The sequence below is a fragment of the Suricata suricatta genome, chromosome 12 (genome assembly GCF_006229205.1).
Source record: "Suricata suricatta isolate VVHF042 chromosome 12, meerkat_22Aug2017_6uvM2_HiC, whole genome shotgun sequence".
In the NCBI taxonomy this organism is placed as follows: domain Eukaryota; kingdom Metazoa; phylum Chordata; class Mammalia; order Carnivora; family Herpestidae; genus Suricata; species Suricata suricatta.
In genome coordinates this window covers 4,004,091-4,028,320 of record NC_043711.1, presented here as the reverse complement: position 1 = coordinate 4,028,320, position 24,230 = coordinate 4,004,091, and the positions used below count along the sequence as shown (strand labels likewise).

The window sequence follows — 24,230 nt, the reverse complement described above, 5'->3', positions numbered from 1 at the left end:
GCGGGAGCTGGAGGAGGAGCGGCTGCCGCCGCCACCGCCGCCGCCATAGAGACTGTAGCCGTGGAGACTGTTACTTACCAACGGGGACCAACACGCAGCAGCCGCTGCTGCCGCCGCGGGAGCCGCTGCCCGAACTCCCGGCCCGAACTCCAGGTGACCGATGCGATCGCCCCGGGCCTGGCCTGGCTGGGGAGTGCGGGGGGCCGCGGGGGTCCGGCTTGGGGTGGGGGGCGGCAGGCGGGCGGCGCAGCCCCCGCCGCTCACCCCCAAACGTCCGGGATGGCGCGCCCGCGGGACCCGCCTCCTCAGCCCGGTCCCTCAGGCGCGGCCGAGTTTGGGGGCGCCCGGGAGTCCCCCTTCTTTTAGACAAACTCGGGGGCAAGTGGGAACCCATCGCCCTACTGTTCAAAAAACTTCCTGAGTCGCGGGCCCCCGAGACCCCACTCTCAACTCTTGCCCTCGAAGGGCACGAATCGGGTGCGCCTGGGGCCCCTCAAACTTTTATCTTCCAGTTCCCTGAACCGGGGCTTCTGGGAACCTCGTGTTACTTTTATTCCCCGAATCCTTAAGTTGAGGGCGCCCAGGCACCCGCCTCTCACTTTCTCTCGACTTCTTGAAACCGTCTCCAACCAGTACCTTAAACTCTCTGAATTGGGGGCTCCTGAGGACCCTTCTTCTCTTTCGCTCCGGGAATGTCTGAAATTGGGGCGCCCCTCTGTCACTCCTAACCGCAGACTCCTGACGGCGCGGGGGGGGGGGCTGGAAGATTCGTTTTCACCTTTGCCCCGATTTCCTGGATTTGGGGTGTCCCGGGGACTGGCTCGTCGTTAGCGAGTTTGAGGGCTCCCCTGGAATCCTTTTCTCACCCTTTAGCCAAAAGTTGGGGCACTCGTCTTGGGAGAACCGCCCCCCACCCCCACTTTTCCGCCACAAACTCACCGAGAATCGGCCTTCCCGGGGACTCGTTTCTCACCTCTCTGCCAAAAATCGTCGCGGTGAGGGCTCCCCGGACAGTCCTCCCGTCTCTCCTTCCAACCCCGATTCCTGAGTTGGGGGGGTCCTGGGTCCGCCGGTGCTTCCACGCCCCTCAGGAAGCCCCGTCGCACGCCCGCAGCCCCTCCCTTTGGGCCGATCCCCAAGCGAGAAGACTTTCACCAAAAGTTTTCTTTATGTATTAATTTATTATTTTGTTCAAAGAGCCCAACTGGTGGCCAGACCGCTCAGTGACATTTTCTCTTGGATTGTGCGTGTGTGAGTCTGCGTGTGTGTGTGAATTGAAACCCCAGTCCTGAACACCCCCTCCCACACGCGCACTTGCACGCGCGCGCGCGCACACACACACGCGTGCGCGCGCACACTCCCGCCCGCCCCGGCTCAGTCCCCGCGGCTCTCCGCTGCTGCCGCCCCGGAAAGTTCGGTTTTCCGATCCTAGCGGCTATTTCAGGGGCCCCGGAGGCCCAAGTGCCCATGCCGTTGGGCGGAGGCGGGGGTGGTTCATCGTCCTAATTTTAACCTCCGGGTGGCCCGGCAGGAATGAGGGAGGGAGTCCAGACCTCCTGCCTTTAGCTTCTGGATGTTTTCCTTGCGCGGCCCCCCGACGCCCAGAGCTCCCCCTCACAACTGTCCTCCTGCTCCGGCGCGACTGTCAGGGCAGACCCTCCCCGGCCAGCTCCGTGGCCGCCAGTCCAGAATATCTAGCCTTACAAGGCTCCCCGTGTCCGCCGAGGTTCCAACGAAATCATTACGGTCGTAATAATAACAACGACACAGACGCAGAACAGCCACAACGAAAGCTTTTTTTTTTTTTCCCTTGCCCGTATGGTCAACGTGTTCTTATCATTTGGCCTCCTGCTCTGAAACCCTGGCGGCCCGTGAACCCCCTTCCCATCCGCCCTGGGGGTTCACTAGGATGGGTACCTGTTCTTTCTCTCCCAGCAGTTTAAAAATGTGAACTGACTCCAAACTACCCTTGGAGATGGTTCCTCGCCTGCCCTTGGCCAGAGAAGGGAGGAGGAGCCTGGATGCCCCTTTCCACTCCCCCCCGCCTGCCCCCACCCAGCCTGGCCCAGCACCCCGTCCCCCCCATAAGGAATCTTTCCTTAATCACTGATCACTGCGAACAGAGGGGACTTGGTAGCTTTTAAAAAAGACTTCCCACTAACTTTTTCTGTGGTCCTGTGATGATATTCCGGCTGTTTCCGCTGGGAATGGGTTCAGAAACCATTTGGCTCTGCAGTAAAAGCGAAACTGGATGACTTAGCCCTTTAGGTACCTTCCTCTCTTGTGCCAGATAAGCTGCCTCAAGGCTCCACAGGGACATCTGGGTACAGGGGGACAGAATTATTAATTACCCAAGTGACAGAACAAGCTCTTTGAAACTCAGCCGATACTCGCATTCTGGGTGAAGGGCGCACGTTGCCCCAATATCCAGCTACCTAGTGGCCATGCTTACCTATGGCCAGAGCACTGCCAGGACGGACCCATTCACCAGAAATGCAGATCCTGGGAAACCGTTTCTCTGGATCTCATTCCTTAGAGCTAATCTGTAGTTTCAGACTCTAGTTAAAATCAAATTCATATTAGTCAATATTTAATTAATTGAACGTTAATGAATATTATAGCTGAGTCAAAATTTTGACTGTACTGGTGGGATTTCTGTAAGCACTTGTGGTTGTTTTGCTCATAAAATTCCACGGCTCATAGGAACCGTATCTTATAACATATTTGGCCCTTTTTAATTAATTGCAAGTTGATCACTTATTTAAATAATGTGCCTCTCCACCTCCCACCCCTGCCCCAGACAACGACTTATTTTGTAAAATGTGAACTATTTAAAAGGCAAGAGAAGTTCACAGAGAAATCATCTGGCTAGTTGGGACCCTCCCCGGACTTGGGGACAGGAGAGTGCAAGTGTCCACATCCCCTGGCCCGCGATGCACCAGCAAACACATCCATATTTCTGCACCAAACGATTTGGGTATTCCGACCGCATGGGTAGATAGGAACTGTAAACAACTTCAAGCTAGTTCAGGTTAGCTTTTTGTGCCAAATTTACCAAAAGCTTGCAGATTTCAGAGCTTTGCGGCCATCAGCATTGTTATAAGGGATTAGGGACTTCATGTATTTAAAAAGGCGTTTCGACTCCCTTTCTAGAATTCAAGTGGTGAGTAGCTCTGCCATGGATCACGTTCTCTAGACTTGTGCCTGGCGCGCTTCCTGTGCTGGAGGCGTGAATGAATGGACTATGCCCTGGGGATTAGAGAGAAAGCGGAAAACCACCTATGCGCTTCTTGGAGACCCCAAGAGCACAAAGGGGTTCTCACTGGGGGGAGAACAAAGAGGGAAGACCCAGAATCAAGGGCATGTGGGATAAGGAGTAGGTGAAGGGGGTTGGGAAGAAGAACCAAGCAGGGACCCTGGCAGATCGGCGCCTGGGCAGCAGGCCTGCCTAAGGTGACGGGTGGGGAGGCCAGGCCCTCGGGCCTTCCTCGCAGAGAAGTGTGTCCACGCAGGTGGATTCTGACACGCAGCTTCAACACGGGGTGGCCAAACCGAGCTCCCGGCGGGCCCCACAGTCTCCTCCAGGCTCCGCGCCCCTCTAAGTAGTTATCAGCTGGCTTCTCCTGCTGATGGAGCCAAAATTTGCAATTGTCCTGTATTCTTTTTCCACGCAAGCCACCAGCAAATGCTCCGGCTCCACCGTCAGTGGGGACCTAGAATCTGAGCACACCTCACCACCCCCTTGCCAGCCCCCCGCTCCAGGCCACCAGTGTCTCTCGCCCAGCCGAGGGGGCACCTTACCTCCTGTTACGTAGCCCTCCGCTCAGAGCCCCCCACGGCTCCCATCTCACTTGGAGCCAAGGCCAGTCTCCTCCCGCCCTGGGCCTCTCCAACCCAGTGCTCTCGGCCTCGACGCCGGCAGGAATCCTGCTCCTCGCTCCTCTTCAACCCTGCAGGCCTCTTGGAAGCGCCTCAAGCCTTGGGTCTAGAGAGCTATTCACCCGTGGCCGTGGGGGCTGCTCCCCCGCCACCTTCAGGCCTTCCCGGACCACCCCCTCGAAAGTGACACCCTCTCAGCCCCCTTCCCTGCCTTCTCGTTCCTTAGCATTTACGGCCCACATGCCAGACGTAACGCGCATCTGTTTTCTCATCACCATCTCGTCAGAAGCTCAGCTCCTTAAGGGGAGGAGGCCCTGTGTGTCTAATTAACTTCTCTGTCCTCCGAGCTGAGCCCAACTCTGGCGCTGAGGAGCTGCTCACTCAGTGCTTGTCAAATGGATAGTTGCCTCCATTCCTACGGGGGCAGCCGATGCAGAAACGGAGAGCTGCTGCCTATGTCGCCGCCCGTGTGTCTTGGAGCAGCTTGGGCTGGACGAATGGGGGGCAGAGGGTCGAGTAAAGGGGCCCCGGGGTGGGGCCCCGCAGCGAAGGGTTTGCGCGTGGTGTCTCCGCCGCCTAGCTCGGGGGCTCCCGGGAAGGTGTGGCGTCCGTGAAACAGACACTAGTGGCAGTATGGTCACCGTATTGGAAAGATTATTTCTCACTACTTAGCACAGGGCCTGGCCCAGAGCAGGTGCTTCGCGGAGACTAGCTCCTAACTTTTCTTCCAACGCTGGTGATTATTACTATACGGGAACCACCGAGCAGTAGCGGCCTGGGACCATGTCCTTGTTTGGGTTTCCCGACGAGTACCAATGCCGAGGAGGCCTGTGGGAAATGTGCTTTGCCCGATGGAGTGGGTGAGCCTACGCTATCTGTCTTTGGGTGAGGAAGGCGCTCCGGCGAGGGGGGCAGCTGCCTGGCACGGATGTATCATTCCGCGAGCGTTAGGTGCTGGAAGTCAGCCACGCTGGTTGCGGCACGGGCCCGGCTCCGCTCGGTGCCCACACATCGCCATCTCGGCCGGGCTTTGCCTCGTGGCCAGCACTTAAAAACTGGTTTCCCTTCTCTGTTACCGTTGGCTCTTGGGTGCCATCCGGCCAAAGTCCGGCAATCAGGCGCTTGGAGGTAAGATGCAGCCTGCTCGCCGTGCCAGGACTCGAGCTGGGCCCGCAGGAGCAGACAGCCTGGCCTGGCTCCTTGCTGGGCTTCCCTTCTCGTTTCCAGAAACGCATTCCTGCCTTATGATACGCAGGGCCCATGTGCTTGAGCACCCTGTCGGTACGCCCGCACAGCTCCTAATTCGTACTTGAACTTTCTGGAGTTCTGTGACTTTCAGAGAGATACAGCTGACCTCCAAACCTGTAGTAGTATGTGCAGCGAGTGGGGGTCAGATGCTGTGAATCACCTGCTGGAGTCTGCGTTTAAAGAAAAAAAAAGAAAAAAGAAATCATACAGCCATTAAAAATATGTCGTCATACTTACAGGGAGGGCCTGAGACGGTGATTATTTGTCACACACTCTGTGATGAAGCCCAGACGTGCTATGTGCAGTAAGCCTATTTCTACGAAGATCTCTGTGGCTATTTTGAGCCTCTGTGTGTGTGTGTGTGTGTGTGTGTGTGTGTGTGTGTGTGTGTGAGAGAGCTGGGCCGCTGGGTCCCAGGGAGCTCTTCAGGAGGTGACGGTTGAGCTGAAACTGAAAGGCCAAAGAGGAGCAGCCCTGTGGAGTTCAGAGGGAAGAGCCTTCCCAGGCATGAGGTGGGGGGTCAAGTGCAAAGGGCCTGGGGCTGGAGGACACAGCTGGGCCTGATCAAGGCAGAGAAAGGGAGCCATATGGTTGATGCCCAGTGAGCATAAGGAGGAGGAAGACAGAGGACCCTGAAGGCCACAAGGAGCAGTCTGGATGCTATTTTGAATACCAATTAGATGGTTCGTAGATTTCTCCTCTGCCTGTAACTGCCAGATCAGCGGTGTCCAGCTGCTCATGGGAAGAGCTACTTTCTGGACCTCTGACCTCTGTCATTCATTCATTCATGCATTCATTCATCTGAGTCAAGCACTATCCTCTGAGGCTGCACAGGCCAAAACAACTAGGAGAGGAAGGCAGTCTCCAAAGTAGTTGTGCTAGACGTCTGTGTGGGGCCGGCATCTGGGTGGAGACGGACCTGAAAACACAGCCAGGCCAGCCGGGCACAGGGTACGAGGGAGGTTAGCTTAGAGAGAAGAGCAGGTGTCAGCCGCGTGCAGCCTGCAGCCTGCTCTGGTGAGCGAGGTTTGGTGGGAGCGCAGCCACGCTCATGCACATCCTGTCTCTGGCTGCTTCTACAAGGCGACGGCCGAGTCCGGTGTTTGTGAACGGAGCAGAATGTGCCCCGCAAAACCTAAAATACTTACCATCTGGGCCTTTACAGGAAAAGTGTGCTGAGCCCTGGCGGGACATGTGGGGCTCATCTCTGGCGCTTGTGGGGAAGCAGCTCTGTGGTCACGTGTGATTTCGGGGTGGGGGGGCATCGGAAGGCTCGGAGTCTGGAGGGAGGAAGGGACAGGAGATTGCTGCCACGGTCCAGAGGGAGGGTGACGGGGGCCTGCCCGACAGTCAAGGCCCGGTTCTCAGGGGCTCAGTCAGGGACTTACGGACTCTGGGCCCAGGGCCAGGGAGGGCAATTCCCAGCATCTGACGTTGGGGGGTCTGGTGGAACATGTCACTGCAGTGAGTCAGGGGCCACGGGAGATGCTGGTGTCAGGCAGGGGAAGTGATGAGGTCGGTGGTGGGCATGGCCAGCTTGAAGTGTCTGTGGGACACGCTGCTGGGGACAGCCTTCCAGGAGGCTGATTGCAGGGTCTGGAGCTGATGGGGGTGGCCCAGGCTAGGGGGTAGCACGTAGGTGCAGGCAAACGGCCATCGCAGTCATGAAAGCTGTGGGAGCGTCCAAGGAGAGGGTGCAGAGTGAGCGCAGAGGGCCAGAGCCGCCGACCTTCCAGAAGCAGGGACCAGTGGAGAGTCAGCAGAAGGAAGTGGTTTGGTTTCTTTTAATGTTTATTTTTGAGAGAGAGAGACATAGAGTGTGAGTGGGGGAGGGTCAGAGAGAGAGGGAGACACAGAATCGGAAGCAGGCTCCAGGCTCTGAGCTGTCTGCACAGAGCCCGACGCGGGGCTCGAACTCACAAACTGTGAGATCATGACCTGAGCTGAAGCTGGATGCTTAACCCACTGAGCCACCCAGGCGCCCCAGGAAGTGGTTTTTAAGTTGTGGCAAAGCTTCCATAGGACGTAAAATTCACCACCGTGCCTGTTGTTAAGTGTATGATTCAGCGGTATTAAGTGCATTCACAGTGGTGCACAGCCATGCCCGCTGTTCCCAAGACTTTTTTGTCGCCCCAAATGGAAGCTCTATTCCCGGTAGCGGAAACTTTCTGTTCCTCTTTATTTATTTATTTACTTATTTATTTTAAGTTTATCCATCTGTTTTAAAAGAGAGAGAGAGAAATGTGGGAGGGGCAGAGAAAGAGGGAGAGACAGAGAATCCCAAGCAGGCTGTCAGTTCAGAGCCCAACGTGGGGCTTGAACGCACGAAACCTCGAGATCGTGACCTGAGCCAAAACCAAGAGTCAGGAGCTTAACCGACAGAGCCACCCAGACGCCGCTTGTAGTTCCCTTTCTACCCTCCCACGCCCTTGATAATCTTTAGTCTACGTTCTGTCCCTACGAATCTACCTCTTCTAGATGCCGCGTGGAAGCGGGGTGATGCCGCGTGTCCCCCTGTGTCCGGCCTGCTGCGCCCTCCAGGTGCACCCGCGTTGCGGCACCTGTCAGAATCCTGGTCCTTTTTGTGGCTGCCCGGGATTCCAGGGTGTGGCGGGCCTCACCGCGCCTGCCCACTCATCCGTCCGTGGACACTGGGGCTGCCGCCACCATTTGGCTACTCTGACTAGCGCTGGGCGGAGGGGATTTTGAAGGAATTCTTAGGTGGAAAGGGAGGCGGGGGAAGGACCCTGAAGGCAAAGGAGACGCAAGGCCAGGCCCGAGCCCCAGGAAGAGCGAGGCCCGGTAGAGACCAGCGGATTAGACTTGGACAGCCCGTGAAAGAAAGGAAAAGGGCCAGTCCCCCCGCCCCCCAGGCAGAAGGCCCCGCTCATGCATGCCTGTCTCTGCAGAGCATGGCTGAAATCATACTAACAATATAGAAGTCCATTCCTAAGGTTGCAGTAACACTTAACTATGCTTATATTTTTAAAATGCAAACCGTTCATCTTTGAGGAACAGTGCTGTTTCCAGGAAGCCTTTCTGTCCAAAAGGTGATCTGTGGGGTAAGGCCTTGGGAGCAGAACCCCGGCCCCCACACACCAAGTTGTCAGCCCACAAACACGTGTTCTTGCTCCACCCCAGCCAGTGAGAACCCAAAGGAAACACCAGGCAGCACTTTCCCCCCTCTCCCGTCCTCAGAACACAGGCAGGCAGATGCAGCCTGCCTTGAGAAAAAAATACATTTGGAATCCCAAACTCCCAGAAAATAGCTTGAAGGATGTGCTTCAGATTTTTAAAAGAATTCTTCATATTCTAGAAGAATCCACCTTCCTGGGGACGTCTTCATGTGAGTTGCTCTCTGGGCTCTCTGTCCACGTGGCGAACCTGCGTCGGCCCCAAATCGCAAGCATCTCAGGAGGTTATGCTTGGTCGCGTGCTTCCGTGTGTTAACATCCCTCCTGGGCAGAGTTAAGACCAGAGAAGATGCTGCAGAGACTTGGGATCGCCCGCGGCCAGGGCCGCTGCGCTGAGCTTAAAGCGCAAAGGAGATTTATTTCAGGAGCTCGTCAGTCGGGCGGTTACACTGGCTACTCTTCAAATGCCCAACAGGAGTGCATCAAAAGTGTTTCTGGAAGCCCCGTGTGACCCAGTCCCTTGCAGGTCTCACTTCACAACCGGGCGTCCATCTGTCGGCCGGACGGTGGCCGTCGGGGAGCCTTAGCGGACGAAAGACACGGTTCCTCGGTTGGGCGTTGTTTAAGAGAAACTGCAGGGTGGTGGGGTGCCCGCACTGAGGCCTTCCTGCCACCCGAGGGGTCCGCACAAGCCCAGCTTCTGCCCTCGTTCTGGCTGTAGGGGTGACTGCAGTCCTTCGTCCCTGTCCTTGTAGTAGCCCAGCCCTGTCCCCCTGCTCCGGAAGCAGTATTGCCCCAGCGCCAAGGAGCGCCCTCCGCGCCCACCTGCGCGCCCTTGCTCGGGGCTGGCTTCCTTCCCCTCACGCTCTGATCTCGCCTCCCACCCACTTGCTCCGTGTCGGGAGGGGAGGGCAGACGGGCACGTTCTGCTCCTGTTGGCCAAGCCGATGCACTGGCCCCTGGCCTTTGGCATAACCACATGTGCTGAGCTCAGCGTTCAAGGCCATTTCTAGCCTTGAAATGAAAAGGCTCCCTTTTCGTTGCCTTGTCCTTTGGTCCCTGGAATGGACTTGCCACACCACACACAGGTCTGACACTCCTGTCTGCCCTCCTCTCTGAACTGTCATTTCTGCTGATGGAAATCTTGCTTTTCCCTCAGGATCCGTGTCCGGGGCTCTCTTACCTGGGAGCCTTGAGACGTGACTTAGGGAGCCGAGTGGGAAAACGTTCAGACGAGCCAGATCTCTCCACCTCACCGCTGCAGCCTTTGCGCGTTGTAGGCCTCTGAGCCGCCACCGGCTCCATCTGCTAGCAGCACCCACCCCCTGGCTCCCAACACCCGTGTCTTCAGGCATGTTCGAATGTCCCCTGTGGGGGCAGAGTCACCCCCCACCGAGGGGCCGTGGGATTAATCGGTCAGAAGTGGCACTACTCCTGAATGACCACAGCACGAGGCTCCTTGGACACGTAGCAGAGGTTTATGTGTCTCGTTCCTGTTCTCGGTTGTCAGCTCCTGAGCACGGGGACAGCTATGCCCGCCACACTTCTCCAAGGCTTCATATTTAGTGTGTGAGCCAGCCCAAGGCCAGAGCCCAGAGCGTTCTTCAGGGGGTAAGGCCTGCATCCAGTAACGGCAGCCTTTGGTTTTAACAAGAAGCAAAAATCATGAAACTGTTCCCTGAGATCCGGTAGGCTTACAAACGCCACGTTTTTGGTTCAGTCTAGATGAACATTCCAGTCATTTCGACGCGTGGTTTTCCTTCACCAAATCCCTAAAGAAATTTTAATCAAAGGCCCCTTCCTTCATTGGCCCCCATTTTTGCTCAGCGAAGAGATTGCAAGGCAGGTTCGTTTCTGGGAAGTGCAGGGGTGTTCCCAGGGAAATGAAGGCGTAGTCCCCAGGGGCTGTGCACAGTGGAGGGCACTGAATGCCTCATTCTATCCAAGCCAACCACAGCGTCTTGATTCGTATTTGGTTTGCTTTGAAACTTTCAAAGATTTCAAATTGTTAAAAAGTTGCTTTGTAACAAATATAGTTACTATGCCTGTTAGAATTGATTCATCCACAAAAGGCAGCACTCACAATTTGTGGAATGAATGAATCCTTCTTTTTGCATGTTGTCAGCACTTGGACCCTCAGCTTTTGTGCGGCTCTGGCACTTTTCAAAGGTTGGAAAGCCTGCCGGGCTATGTAGGCACCAGGGTTGCATAGAGTTGACTCACTGTGTAGGTAAATATTCCTAACCCCGGCTCACTGCCTGAAAGACCCATTTCCCCAGCGCTGTTCCGCGGCTCAGGAGTGGTTCCCATAAGGAGGTGCTGGTTCAAGGTCATGGCCTGTTGAGGTGGAGGACGAGGTGGATGTGTGTGAGGAAAGCACTCTCTCCTGCAGCCCCGTTTCCCTTTCCTCTCTGAAAGTGTGAACATTAGCCGAGTGCCCTTAGCGGCACGGGGGTGGGGGGTGGGGGGGGGGGACAGAGGGAACTGTGACCACCAGGCAGAGCGGAAACCAGTTAGGCTGAGATGCGCTTGCTGGAAAGCGAAGCCCCTATTGCTGGGCAGTAGAGACTCTGACATGCCTGTCTGTACGGTCACCCGTCCTGTGACAAAGCTCGGAGCGAACGTGACACATGCCATCATTGAGTGGGCCGTTTTCACCTCCCCGGGGCCGTGTGAGACCTTCTGGCACTGCAGGGATTCTTGTCTGAGGGAACTGGAGACATCTGGATGTAGGAACATGTTTTCTTTTCTTTTCTTTTTTCTTTTTTTCACGTTTATTTATTATTGAGAAACAGAGGGAAACAGAGCACGAGCTGGGGAGGGGCAGAGAGAGAGGGAGACACAGAATCGGAAGCAGCTCTAGGCTCCGAGCTGTCAGCGCAGAGCCTGACACGGGGCTCGAACTCACAAACTGGGAGATCATGACCTGAGCCGAAATCGGACGCTTAACCAACTGAGCCCCCCGGGGCCCCAGGAAAATGTTTTCAAGTGACCGTGACCCCTGGGCTTCCATGAAACCTGCTCGCGTGAATCCTGAGAGTTTCGGGCAGGGAGACTTCCTTGCGCAGCCAGAGCGGGCCGGCCAGCAGCCCAGCCCCTCTGACAGCTGCTTGCTGAGTGGCCGGACTCCCCCTTGTGCTGCAGAACAAGGGAAAAAGGGTGTTTCGGGAAAGGCAGGGAGTGGCAGACGGGGCAAAGAAGAGAGCAGCCCTCAGGAGGGGGCAGCAGCCAGAAGTTAAAAGTCATGACGGTGGGTCCCAAGGTTATGTTTTAAAAATAAAGGGGTTGCCACGACCCCACCCCCTGAGCACCTACCATATGCCTGGCACTTTGCACACGTTCCTTCTAACCCCAGTGCAGCCCCGCCAGGGTCGGTAGGACCAGCGGCCCCGACAAAGGCAAAAACGCCTCTTGTGGTTTCTGGTCCCTTGGGCGGGGAGCAGAGGGGTCCCTCCTCCTGCAAAACCCAGCTCCATCTGCCTTTCGGCAGCAGCATGAGCTCAGTCTAGACTTTTCTCTGTAGTTTCAGAGAGGGCTGGGCCCAGGGCTGAAGAGGACGGCAAGGCTGTGAGTGCAGGAGAAATTATAATCCTGGTGCCAGAGTCTCTGTCGACAGCCATGACCGCTGGGCCCCGCCCGTCTGCTTCCCCGTCCTTCACCCCACGATCCGCTGCCCACAGGTCCCCATCCTGTCCGTTCCTGGTGCTGCTCCTCTAGTTCGGATGCTCTAGCGGAAGACGGCAGCTCCCGACTGCCGCCCTCGGGAGGGCCGTGGCGCAGACCACCGTGCTGCCTTCTCCCTCCACTGAGCCCAGCAGTGGCCTTCAGCTGCTAGCGGTGGCCAGGGCGATGCCTGATGCGTTTGCGGGACACCGTGGAATATCGGCGCCTTTAATTCAAATCACATGCACTCGCAACGTCCTTATTAAGCAAAACATGGTTACATTATAAAATAGGATCGTGGTGCGCGATGGCCGCACGAACAAACATCCTTTAGTCGTTCACAGCGGGCTGACCCAGCACCTCCCAGTGCTGCAGGGCGTGTGGAGAGCTGCGTGGATCGCGTCCTGCCGGTCACTAGCAGGTGAGGGGAAGCCTGTACCAGGGGCGTAAGAAATATTTTAGGGCAAACGGTCTTTAATTTGAGACATATATCCGTGACAGGTATTTCTGCAAATGAGCAAAATTTCCATTACTTTATCTGAGCAGAGGAAGCCCGCAGAACCTCTTGGTGTTCCACGGAAGTGCAGGACTCGGCAGAGGTTCTCTATAAAGGTCCAGATAGGAACTATTTCAGGCCTGGTGGGCCAGACGGGTCTCTGTTAGCAACTACTCACTCCGCTGTTGACAACATGGGTGTGGCCCTGTGCCAATAAAACTATATTGAGGGGCACCGAAATGTGGATTTCATATAATTTTCATGAGTCACAAAATATTTTGGCTCTGCTTTTTTTAATAAGCATTTATGAATATAAAGACCATTCTTAGCTATGGGCTATATACAAAACCCGGCAGTGGACCGCGCGGGACTTGGCTCGGGCACAGGGCTGTGGTTTGCTGACTTCTGCCCTGTAGGATGGAGTCCAGGGGCTCTACCGGCTCTCACAGCCTTTCTCCGGGTGGCCCGGCTTGCTTTTGCCAGGAGCCCCGAGCCTTTGGCTTCTGCTCCAACCAGCTGAGTCTCCAACCCATCCCAGCCCCTGCTCTGCCCACATCCTGCTCTTAAACTAGCCCCTCCTTCCTGTTTGTTGCACCCCTACGCACTTAGGGTAGGTCCTGTCCCTCCCTCAGGGTCCAGGATGGGGCTGTCCCAGATTCCCAGCTGGAGTCTGCACCTGTTCCCTTGGCCACATAAGAGTTATTTGTGACTCTCCTTTGCTCTCTCCTGAGAGGAGAGAATAGAGACCGCGTCCCACTGCGTCTGTGGGACACCTTATAATTACACCAAGTGATCACTTGTTGAACTGACCCAATCCTCACCAGGTTGAAATCTTAACTAGCTCTAAGAATCATTTCGCTTACTTTCTTGGAAACTAGGACCTCCCTCATAAAGTATTTGTGAATTCAGTTTGGTGACTTACTCTAGGATTGTTCTGGATCACAGTTGTCTAACAGAAACTCAATGCAAGCTGCATGTGCAGTTTAAAATTTCCTAGTAGGGGCACCTGGGGGGCTCAGTCGGTTGAGCATTTGACTTCGGCTCAGGTCATGATCTCACAGTTCGGGGTTGGGGGGGGGTCCGTTGACAGCTCAGAGCCTGAAGTCTGCTTCAGATTCTGCGTCTCCCTCCCCCTCTGCCCTGCTCAGACTTTGTCTCTCTCTCTCAAAAATAATACATAAATATTTTTAAAAATTAAAAAAAACATTTCCTAGTAGTCTCAGTTAAAAAGTAAACACAGACAGGTGAAGTTAATTTGAATCATGTTTTACTTACGCCAATATGTCCAGAATTGTGTTGTTTTAACATGGGGGCTGCGGGAGTGCATTTTTAGTGGGATGTTCCCTGTTCTTCCCGCGTGCTGGGTCTTTGCAATCCAGTGTGTACGTTACACATGCGCACCTCCCAGTTTGGACCGGCCGCCTTCCAGGTGGACTGTCGCCACAGATGGCCCGCGGCGTCAAAACAAACACAGGCACAGCTCCCCGCTCACTGCCCTTCTTTTGAAAAGGTGACCATTGTCTGAGCCACAAACCGGCGTTCGGATAGTTCACGGCCAGTGCAGTTTCAGGCCACCCACAGGTGTAACACAGGCCCACCTGACTCCAAAGATTTCCGTTTTCTCACATGGTCGTGGTTGGCTCTGCACACAGGTGTCCCTTCCGGGCCACTGAGCAGTTTGGTCCCGGAATTCCGTAGTGACCGTTTCAGGACTTTGGGGCCCTTCTGGGCAGTTCCCAATAACTCCCGTTTCCTTCCTCTTACGTCAGGGAAATCTTTTCATTGTGAAGCCTCCAAATAATACCACAAAATATAAAGGGGGAGAAAGCGCCCCCGCACCCCACCCCACCGCTCCTCCTCTGCCCCTCCCACCGCTAATAAAGCTCGGTGTGGATTCTTTCAGATATTTTATGTTGCATATAAAAGAGCCTGGCGATACGGTATTATTCTGAATTGAGATATAATTCATATGCGTAAAACTCCCTCTTTTATGTTTTTTTTAAACATTTATTTATTTTTGAGAGACAGAGTGTGAGCAGGGGAGGGGGAGAGAGAGAGGGAGACACAATCTGAAGCAGGCTCCAGGTTCTGAGACACGGGGCTCAAACCCATGGACTGTGAGATCATGACCTGAGCCGAAGTCAGCCACTTAATGTGAGCCATCCAAACACCCCAAAAACTCCCTTTTTTATATAAATGCACAGTGTATAATAGTTTAGTGGTTTTTCATTTATTCACAACGTCATAGAACCATCACCACTGTATAGTTCCAGAATATTCCGTCACCCTAAAAAGAAACCCTGTGCCCATCAGTAGTCCTCCTCCCCCACCCCCAGCGCCCTGTCCCCCCGAGCCCCTTCCTGTCCGTGGACGAGCCTGTTCTGGACGGTCACGCACGTGGACTCACACCCCGTGTGGCCTCTCCTGTCGGTTCCCTCCCTTGTGTCGTGTGTTCTGGGTCCGTCCTCAGGGCCGCGTGCGTCAGCACCTCGCTCCTCTTATAGCCGATCTAGTATTTTTCTTTTTGGAGAAAGGACCGTATCCTGCCCACTTTCTGCACCTTCTCTCTCACCTAGTACTTCGTCTGTATCTTTCCTCATCACTGTTTGCGTGGCAGCTTCATTCCTTCTCCAACACCGCGTGACGTGCCACTGTACCCGGGTGCCCTCAGCCACTTAGCCAGCCCCCTCTGAGGGGCATTTTGTTGATCCTTTCCCACCTCGTGAGCAGCAGCGCTGCAAACATCCACGCCCAGAGGTGTCTGTGCGCACGTGCGGGATGCGGGCGGATTCCCGGAAGGGGCGTGCCGGGTGGGAGGGGCTTCCTTCCCCTCTGCACTGGGCCTCTCACCCCTTTCACGCCGCGGCCCTGCAGGGACGGTTACTTTCCACTGGGTCCTTGCCTGCACGACACCATCCCCAGCGTGTCCGCTGCGCCACCGCCTCCCGCCCCCCCTCTGCGCTGTGGGCGCCTCGACAATATGCCTGTCCTTTACTCTCCGCTCCCCATCCCGTACGGGGGACAGTGGGTCACAGGACGTTTGGCAATCCGGTGAAACCGTGTGTCCCCCACCCCCAGGAATATGCACGGCGAGCACGTCCATCCTATTCTGCCCGTGACTTTGGAGGTTCTCTGACCCGCCCACCCCCCACCCCCCGCCAGTCACCTCTCTCTGGATCAGCCCCGGCTTCCGAAACTTGTTCCCTGTCAATTCCACTCTGCCCAGTTTCCAGCCCACGGGTGGCTGACTCAGCCCCAGTCTGTCACCACGAGCTGCGCCCATGCCCGCGTGTGCCTCCGGGGGAGGCCCAGCCGCCCGGCCGGTTTGTGTCCACACAAGTTCACGCCTGTCACCCTGGCTCCGAGCTGCCTCTCCCATAGCAACGGCATCTTCCACCCCTTTGAATTCCCTGCTGACACGTGGTTCCAACTCCTTGCCGCCTTGGCCTTGACACTCAGCCGAGCGTTCATTCCGCTGCATCCCCAGCCGTCGGGTCCCAGCAGTCCAGCGGGCCACGTGCGGGCCACCTCCGTCCTGACCTGCGCATGGGGTCCGAGCCCCGCTGCAGTGCCTGCTCTCGAACCTCTGTCTTTCTGCCAACGTCCCGCAGTTTAAAACCAGAAATCTGATGCCCTAAATACAGATAAGCCTCTCCATCCTTCACCTGAGCTTTCTGGCCATTTTAAATTCAGTGGATCATATTTTTCCTCTTCACCTCCTTTAAGACTTCTGAGACACTAACCTAATCTGGCTTTTCTCTCTTAGTGCTTCAGGAGTGTAGAATCTTCTAGAAACTACCTGCTCTTTCTCCAGTGGTATTGTTCACGTAGACTTTAGCCAGAAAGTCTATAATTCTCTCGACTCTAAAGCTGGGCCCTATAGGCAGGTTGAGTCCTGACTGAAATGCCAGCCTCTGGCTTCTCACTGCTTTCTGGCTCATCACCCACCCCTGCCCCCGCCCCACCCCTACCCGGTTGGTTCTGTACTCACATCTAAACACATGTTTGGCATTTCTAACCCAGACTTCCTTACACCTCTCACCACCCACCCCACCCCCGCCCGTCACTGGAGGTCTTCAAAGAGAAGATCTCTGAGGATTGTGTTCAAGGGCTGGTCTGCTAGTTAACAAAGTTTGTTCTGGAAATGTTAAGAAGGATTTTGACCCGCGGTGCCTGGCTGGCTCAGTCTTGGTCCCGGGGTTGTGTTTGAGCTCCACACTGAGTGTAGAGATTACTTAAAGAAAACCAACAAAAAAAGATTTTGACCATAGAAGTTCCCAGGCCTCACTTTCTTGTTGTGGCGAGCTGTGTCATCTGTATCCTGTTTCGCTTCTAAAATAAAGAACATAGGGACAAGTTTAGTTTACATGCTGTCTGGTTTTCTTCTCGTCTAGCATTTGCCAATCCATTTGCTGTCATCTTTCTTTAAAAAATGAGATAAAATTCACATAACCTAAAATTGACCATTTTAAAGGACAATTCAGTGGTTTTTAGGGTATCCGAAATGTTATGCAACTGTCACCACAGCACCATCTAATTCTAGAATATTCCCATCACTTCAGAAAAAAGCCCCATTCCGCTAAGAAGTCACTCCCCTCCCGCCCCCACACCCTGGCAGCCACGAACCCCCTTCCTGTCATGTACATGGACCCACACACACCGTGTGTCTGGTTCACTCACTGAGCACCGCGGGTTCAGGGCCCCTCCACAGGGCAGCGGGCATTGGCGCCTCGCTCCTTTCCATGACTGAATAATAGTCCACGGTGTGGACGGCCCACGGTCCTCTGTTGATGGGCATCCGGGTGCTTCTGCTTCTGGCTGTTACGAGGAAGGCTGCTGTGAGCATGCGTGGACAGCGCTTGTGTGAACACGGGTTCCCACCCCTCCAGGGCTTGGTCACATGGTCACTCCACATCCAAGTTCGCGAGGAGCTGCCGACTGGGTTGCCCTGCGTGGTGCCCTTTTATGTTCCCACCAGCCCCGGTCCCTCCTCACCAGCGTTATCTCCCCTCGTTTCTGTTACAGCCAATGGGGGAGGCGCCTAGTGGTTCCTACGTCATCTTCCAAATGACGTTGAGCATCTTTTCATGTGCTTCCTGGCCATGTTAACAGCTTGGGAGAGCTGGGGATTCAAGAGTGTCACCCCTCACAATTCTCTTGCACCCATAAATGTCTCTTCCATGAAATGCCCAAGGACTCCGAGTCCTGAGGGGCAGGGCAGACGTCAGAACTGCAGTGGGCAGCGGGCAGGGGCACCTGGTGGCTCCGTCTGCTGGGCATCTGACTGGAGTTGAGCTCAGGTCATGATCCCAGGTTTGTGGGATGGAGCCCTGTGTCGGGCTCCGCACTGCGTGGAGCTTCCTTACGATTCTCCATCTCTCTCTGCCCCTCCCCCATTCATGCTCTGTGTCTCAAAAATAAATGAACATTAAAAATTTTTTTAAATCGGGGCACCTGGGTGGCTCAGTCGGTTAAGCCCCCGACTTTGGCTCAGGTCAGATCTCACATTTGTGGGTTCAAGCCCCGCATCAGGCTCTGTGCTGACAGCTAGCTCAGAGCCTGGAGCCTGCTTCAGATTCTGTGTCTCCTTCTCTCTCTGCCCCTCCCCCTCTCATGCTCTGTCTCTCTCTGTATCAAAAACAAATAAAACATTAAAAAAATTTTTTTAATTTTTTTAAATAAAATAAAATATAATATAAAAATACTTAAAAAAAACAGAGCAGACAGTGGAGGCAAGGGAGGGTAAGAATCGACAGGACACAGGGCTGCCCTCCCCATCCGTCTGTGACGTGGCTCCAGCTCTGACCTGTGGGCACGCCCGCTCCAGAGCCTTCCCACAATCCTGCATCCTCATGCTGCAGGAGGAAGATATGACAGAGATATCGGCCTTTACCCTCAGAGTGTCCTTGACCATCTGGCCACTGAGATATCTAGAATGTTATTTGTAAATTAAATGTACTGTTTGATTCCTGTCCGTTTGCCCAAAATTACCTTAGGCTCTGTTTTTGAGACACAAGTCCACCCAGTTGAGTCCAGTACAGATTCAAAACACCACGTCATGGGCTGAATCCGCCCCACCATCTGATTTTGGATGGACAAGAACTAATAATGACTTTTTGTGTTTAACAGTTGAAGAAAAATAAACAGAAGAATAATCTTTTGGAACACATGAAATTATACGAAGTTCACGTTTCAGTGTCCATGCATGAAGTTTCCGGGGCAGGTGGCATGCTCATGAGTGATCTTGTCGCTGGTGGCCTCCCTACAGTGGGGGCGTTCAGTAAGTCCCAACAGAGGCCATCTGACCTGCAAACCCTAAAATGTGTGCTACCAGGCCCTTTACAGAAAACGTTTACTGAGAGCTGGTCCAGCGAACAGTCCTGGGCACATCTGACTCTTACGGGTGCTCGAAAAACATCCTGTGTATGAAGGCGACGCCGGTGTGGGGGTGCTGAACACCTCAGGCTCTTCCATAGCGTGTGAGGGTGCTTTTCTGCTTCCTTTAACGGCAAGAGGAATGGTATTTGCTTTATTACCTTACTGTTCGCTGTAATTAAAACATCTTGGTCTGGCGGCATCCATCTCGCAGGCTGAATCCCTTTGCCTTTTTATGTCTAGGAGACTGTGCCCTTTTTTTTTTTTAATTCCACAGCACGCTGGCCTTTCTCGCCACGGCATTCCTCCTTGTCTCCCAGGCCCGGAGAGCCCGGGTGGGGTTCAGACCGGCCCCCCCCAGGGCAGGAAGGCGCTCTGCAGCTGGGAGGCTGGAGTTTCTCTCCTTTCCAGTCTCCAGCTCGTCGGCACTCGGCCCTGCGTGGCTGACACTTGAGGACAGCCACTCTTTTTTGGCAGGTGGCCCCAGCTCTGGAATTTGGTGTGCAGATCCTGGCACCCAGGAGTGGTTTCTGACACGAGTCACTGCCACAGACCATGGCACAAGGAGGCGGGCTCCCACGTGGGAGTGACTCCTCAGAAGTAAAAATGTGAGATGGCTAATCGATGAGGGGAAAAAATCCGAGACCAAAAAACCTATTTCCACATTTCAGCCATTTCATATCAAACTAAAATCCCACCTGAAATGAATTCTGTGTGACTTTGAAATCTTTATAAATTTATAAACTTAAGTTTAGAAAAAAACAAACCCATGTATCACAATAGCCTAGTTTTTCTTAACCTTTCTTCAGACTGGACCTCTTTTGTAGTCTGCTGAAAACTGGGAATTTCTTCCCAGAAGACCAGGTGTAAGCACACATGCCCCCCTGAAATTTCATGTTCAAGTTGAAGTTCATGGCCTCTCTGATGTGTGACCCTTGTGAGTCTGTGGACCAAGGTATAGAATCCTGTGTAGCTATTTGAGGGGGCATATTGCAGAGTTTAAACCACTTCTCAATATTCTCTAGAAGTTTTTAACGTTTATTTATTACTTTGAGAGACAGACAGCATGAGTGGGACAGGGGCAGAGAGAGAGACACACACAGAATCCGAAGCAGGCTCCAGGCTCTGAGCTGTCAGCACAGAGCCTGACGTGGGGCTCAAACCCACGCACCATGAGGTCATAGCCTGAGCTAAAGTCGGACGCTCAACCAGCTGAGTCCCCAGGCGCCCCAGGAAAGTTACACTTCTGAGTCCGTGGTCCGTGCTGGAGAGGAAAGCACAAGGCCAATCGAGGACCGAGGGCCGGCCTTCTGGGTCTGCGGGCTGAAGCGTTTGGGGGGCCTTTGGCTGAGAGGAGAACGGCGAGTTACCCAGGCAGGAGTCTCAGCAAGGAGAAAACAGGACTCATTTGTCCAGAGACATCTGAGGGCCAGCTCATAGCAGGTATTTTTCTGAGAACAGAAGGAGGCACGTGACACGCTTCATCAACCGCCATGTAAAACAGAGGTCAGCAAACTCCGCAATGGGGGGCCACACGGGGCGCCCCGCCCGTTCTTTTCTAAGTCCTACAAGCTGAGAATGTCTTCTGCATTTTCAAATGGTTGAAAACAATCAAAAGAAGAATATTTGGTGACACGTGAAAATTATATGAAAATTTCAGTGTCTATAAATAAAGTTTTATTGGAACAGGTCCAGGGCCAGAAATAGGATGAGGCAAATGAAGCGCTCACCTCGGGCATGAAACCTAAGGCACCAGAAAACCTCAGGCATCAAGATAAGTAATATCTTACTGATGCAGCATTTTAAAAATCAAAACAAATGCCACACACAAAAATCCATGATGAGCAAAATATCAACATTTTAAAGACAGGATAAGTAGTGCTGATTTACTTCCTTAGCCCCCAGCTCTGGGAGGGCTCTGAATGCAACTGTACAAATTCCTTCTGTGACATCACTGGCTGCTTTCTAGAAACACTGAGAGTTGAGTAGTTTCGACACAGACCTTATGGTCTGCAAAGCCAAAAACAGTGTCCAGCCCTATACTTAAGAAAAAGTTTGCCAACCCACGATTGAAATCAATTTACTATATTAATCCCTACCAGTGAGGAACTGTAACCAAACTACAGATTCAAGACCTTGTTCATTTCCTGTCTACTTTTTTATGTCCCTTAAAAAAAAAAAGAAAAGTATACTTGTAAATTATTTAATTTTTGGATAATGGCATCTATAAGTCAACACGGACAATTAACACTGAATTAATAAGCAAGCTGATGCTTGTGGGCTGTGATGAATTACTAGGTGTGTAATTACCTGCATGAAAATCGTAGAGGCCATAATTAACTCTCATGATGACTAAATACTTACTGAGTTAACCCTTCATTCACTGGGACTAATGTTACTTGGCTTCTTTATACAATCATAGATTTCCTGTCCAGCTTCCATATGTGGGTCTTAATAAGTTCAGTTAGGAACTTAAAAAGCATTGATTATTAATAAAATCTTAAAGCACTGTATGCAGGGGCAGCCGGGGGGCTCAGTCGGTTAAGCGTCCAGCTTCGGCTCAGGTCATGATCTCGCGGTTTGTGGGTTCGAGCCCTGCGTCGGGTTCTGTGCTGACAGCTCAGAGCCTGGAGCCTGCTTTGGATTCTGTGTCTCCCTCTCTCTCTGACCCTCTCCTGCTCGTGCTCTCTCTGTCTCTCAAAAATAAAAAAAAATGAAAAAACTATTTAAAACACCGTATGCCATGGGAGCTTCCTTCCTGGTTTTCCCGCCTTCACTCTCCCAATAGTCTAAGATGAATATGGTTTAACCAGAATGTGTTGTGGCCCTGCTTGGAGCTTCCCTCAGGAACTGGGATAAGATTCAGACTTTTGGCCGTGCCCTCAGGGTTGTGCTGTTGTCTCCAACCCCCTGCCCTCCCTTGCCACAGGGCCTTTGCACCTACTGTTCCCTGTGCTGGGAGTGCCCCCTCCCATCTCCCTATGTGTGGCCAGGTCTCATGCTGGCACTGTCCTCCACGACACCCTTAACTGGCCTAGTGACAACTTGGGAGCCCCTTTCCACCACCCCTCCCCACCGGCTCTGTCCCTGCCTTCTCCTTTTGTCCCGGCCCAGATCTCTTGAAATAACCTTGTATATCTGGCGACTCGTTTCTTGTCTGAGCCTCCTGCTCGAGGATGTCTGACTCCCAAGATCCAACTTGTTCACGTTTGAGTCCCCAGAGCCTGGAATAGCGCCTGCTCTTTGGTAAATTCACTTTGTTCCTTTTTGTTTGTTTATAGTTTAAATTTACATACAGTCGTGTTTACATTTTGGGGTGAGTTTTCTCACACACGGGTAGATTCCGGTTCCCACCACCCACCAGGAGGGCAGAGAGCAGATCAACACCCAAGTGCTTTCTCTTAGCTGCCCTGTGCAGCCAGAACTTCATTCCGCCCTTGACGCCCCCGCCACCGTGCTCTGCCCCCACCCCGTCACCCCACGTAACGCCTTGGAGAGTGATCGTGCTGCGCATGCGTCGACGGCTTGTTCTTTCCATCCCACTGTCCCCCACTGTACGGATGCGCCACAGTCGGCTCGTCCCGTAAATTCCCTCTTGGTGTTTGACAGTTAATATCGAAGCCTCTGGTCCTGAAAGTGGCAGCGCACTGTAGACCAAGTGAGTCGAACGGTAGTGGTGTTCCCTGCACACACCGCGTTCACGACCGCGTTCACGACGCACAGTGTGCAGGTTTGCAAGAACCGACGTGCTTTCCAGCGCTTACAAATGTTATCACAATTAAAGAAACATTTTTAAACATTATTTATTATCGAGAGCCTGAGAGAGACAGAGCGTGAGCAGGGGAGGAACAGAGAGAGGCGGAGACACAGAATCAGAAGCAGCTCCAGGCTCCGAGCTGTCAGCACGGAGTCCAATGCGGGGCTCCAACCCACGAACCGTGAGATCCTGACCTGAGCCGAAGTCAGATCCTGCTTACCTGACTGACCCCCCAGGCGCCCCTACATAAACTTATTCTTGATATATTTGAGAGCCCCTGATGTATATCTTGGAGATCTTTCTTAGAGAAGGTACTTCATTCTTTTTGACGGCATCTTGGCATTACACCTGGGGTGTACCATACTTTATTTAATGGTTTTACTATTGATGATGAACATTTAAGTTGTTTGCGGTTTTTTGTGACTTCAAATCATGCCACCAGGGCACTGCATATCTTCTTTGGACAGCTGTATTGAGATATATTTTATTTACCCGTCGGCTCGTTTAAAGTGTATAATTCAGTGAATCTACGTGTATCCACGGGGCTTATGTAACCGTCACTGCTGTCTGATCCCAGAGCATTCCCATCACTCCCAAAAGAAGCCCTGCCCCCCCGCAGCAGTCACCCCCCCACCCAAGACCCTGGCACCCACTAACGCACTCTCCGTCTGTGGATTTGCCTGTTCTGAGCATCTCACATACATGGAATCACGTGCTATGTGGCCTCTTGTGTCTGGAGGGCGTGTGTTCGGGATGCATCATGCTGTGGCCCGAGTTAGAGCTTCACTCCTCCTCACGATGGACCACATCTTGTTTAATCCGCTGATGGACACGCGAGTTGTTTCTGCTTTGGGCCTGTTATGGATCCTGCTGTTCTGAACACCAGGGTCCGGTGCTTGGCCATTTGCCTCTCCAGACATGCGTGTTTCCATAGGATCAGTTCTGGGGGGAAAAGGGGCCCCACTTCCGGCTAGCTCTTTGTCCCCGACTACGTGGTTCAACTCGCCCTAGGCCTTGGGGGATGCTCAAAGGTCATCATCTGGGGGGCGGGCAGGAGCCCCTCGCCTCCCCTGTAGCCGGTGCTGCGGGGCTTTGCTTCCGCCCCCATCAGTTCAATGACGCAAAGCCCAGAAACTTGTCACAAAGGAGAAAAATCCAGAAGGATCTCCTGATGGGGACTGAAGAGCCCCAGCGCTCTGGGCTCTCTCCTCCGGGAAGGACAGCACTGAACACATCTGCATCAGTCGCCACTTGTCAAGCGGTATAAGAGATGCCTGGCCACCAGAAACGTCCGGTCCACGCTCTGAGGTCCCACGGAAGGACGGGATGCCTGAGCAGGGAAAAGGGGGCGACGATAAAACGTCATTTTTATGACAGAAGGCAGCAGAGCTGAGTCGGAAGCGGGGCTGGACGCCACGAGAGGAGCGAGTGTAGAGAATTGGCCAAAATGACGACCCAACGAGGACGCCCTGTGATGAATCTAGCAGGGGGCGCGAGCCCCCCCCCCCCCAGGACTTGAATCTGCTGCCTCCCGCAGACGGCACAGCGGGGCCCTGCTCTCGGCTTCAGATATAGGAGCAGGCGAAGCCCCGCAGAAGCTCTGTGCTACCTTGTAATGGAGGAAATTCTGACAAGGGCCTTAATTAATATTCACTGAGCATTTCCTACGTGCGGCGCT

The 24,230-nt window shown here is 53.7% G+C and overlaps 1 protein-coding gene across 4 annotated transcripts in view; it reads left to right on the top strand.

Annotated features, from left to right (window-relative positions):
• The window catches only part of RFX2 (regulatory factor X2), an 84,425-nt gene that overhangs the window by 156 nt on the left and 60,039 nt on the right, over nt 1-24,230 (top strand). For 3 of the 4 annotated variants that reach the window (XM_029916626.1, XM_029916624.1, XM_029916623.1), the window contains exon 1: nt 7-153. The gene's annotated coding sequence lies outside the window, so the exon portion shown is untranslated. Of the gene's footprint in view, nt 1-6; nt 154-24,230 lie in introns of those variants that run through there. The other variant, XM_029916627.1, reaches the window with a different exon arrangement.